This window comes from Anarrhichthys ocellatus, unplaced genomic scaffold, assembly GCF_004355925.1.
Source record: "Anarrhichthys ocellatus isolate YVR2014 unplaced genomic scaffold, GSC_Weel_1.0 scaffold8992, whole genome shotgun sequence".
Lineage (NCBI taxonomy): Eukaryota > Metazoa > Chordata > Actinopteri > Perciformes > Anarhichadidae > Anarrhichthys > Anarrhichthys ocellatus.
Window position 1 is genome coordinate 1 of NW_022288966.1, and position 1,522 is coordinate 1,522.

General features: G+C 43.4%; 1 non-coding gene across 1 annotated transcript; it reads left to right on the top strand.

The window, feature by feature from the left end:
- The first annotated feature begins 131 nt into the window (after positions 1-131).
- On the top strand, positions 132-203 carry trnad-guc (transfer RNA aspartic acid (anticodon GUC)). Its single transcript has one exon. It is a non-coding gene; the product is annotated as a tRNA-Asp (tRNA).
- The last annotated feature ends 1,319 nt before the right edge of the window (positions 204-1,522 follow it).

The following is a 1,522-nucleotide window of genomic DNA, read 5'->3' on the forward strand; positions in this document are numbered from 1 at the left end:
TGAAAGGGAACATTGTAGGATCTCAGGGAGATTGGGAGAATAAATACTATTAGATGCGGTCCCAATGCTTGTATGTCATTGTCCTTTGTTGTCCATATAAAATACATGTCTGTCTTCATGGACATCATCCATCCTCGTTAGTATAGTGGACAGTATCTCCGCCTGTCACGCGGAAGACCGGGGTTCGATTCCCCGACGGGGAGAATTTATTGCCCGAGGAGCCACTGAGGCTGTTATTCTTGAGCACATTAGCGTTTCTCATGGGTGCAGAAGTAAAGCTAAAACCACAAGACAAAAGAAGTAGGTCAAACCTTATCTTCATGTCGATGATTAATGTCTTTGTAGGGTATGTTAGGGATTCAAGTTGTAAATTGAATATCTTGTGTTTTGGTTTGGCAAAACAAGATACTTGCATCTACTATCTATACTTTTATACTTGTAGAAAGATGCCGAGGAGGCTCTGAAAGACTGTTTTGACTCTACTGGGTGGGAAGTATTCAGTGATGCCCATGGGAGACTGACAGTCTCACTCACTGCATAACAGACTACATCAACTTCTGTGTGAACACCGTACCCCTCAGGACTGTACGGTGTTTTTCCAACTGCAAACCTTGGATCGCTCCTGAAATAAAGCCCCTCCTCAAGGCGAAGAAGAGGGTTTCGATCAGTCATCCACCCCTCCCCCCATCCAGTCCTCCCTGTTGCTGCAACCTCCATTGTCTGCACCCCCTGTAGATTGCCCTTCCTCCACCCCCTTCCCCACAACACTCTGCTCCCCTCCACACTCCTCATACACTACACTCCATGACATACAGGACATACGGACATATAGACAACCCAAAAACATAAAAAAGTGTAGTCCTAATGTTTAATGTCTCATGTAAGACTATAGCCCTAAGTTCTTTGCTTTAAGTGTTCTTGAAGTTATTTAATGAATAAATGGTAAGCAAAGTTATATTTGTCAACCCCCCCCTCCCTTTGCCGATCCGAAAAATGATCCGATCCGTGACTCAAAAAACGCGATACGATCCAAACTGAGTTTTGTGATCCGTTGCACCTCTACAGACCAGGGTTCGATTCCCCGACAGGGAGAATTCATTGCACCAAGAAGCAACTTTACCACTAACCATGTTTCTTTTATCAGTTCTCCTGGTTGCAGAAGTAAAACTACAAGACGTAGGAAATTGTAATTAGTTCACCCTTGAGTCCAAGTGGACCTTTGTGCTAAATTTGCAAAATGTCCCTCATGGCGAGATTCGACTTTCTACATGACAATGGGGTAGACGTTCTTAGGGACGGATGGACATATAGACTACACTGAAACATTAAAAAAACCAAAAAAGAGCTAATTTGAAAAAGTGAGTTTTTAAAAGTGATTTATCACGAAATTGAGTTTGCTGCCCTGATGTCCTCAGGTATGTCATTCCAAAGTCCAGGGACGGGGACAGAAAAACCTCTGTTTGCCACCTCTGGATTGAAAGGGAACATTGTAGGATCTCAGGGAGATTGGGAGAATAAATAC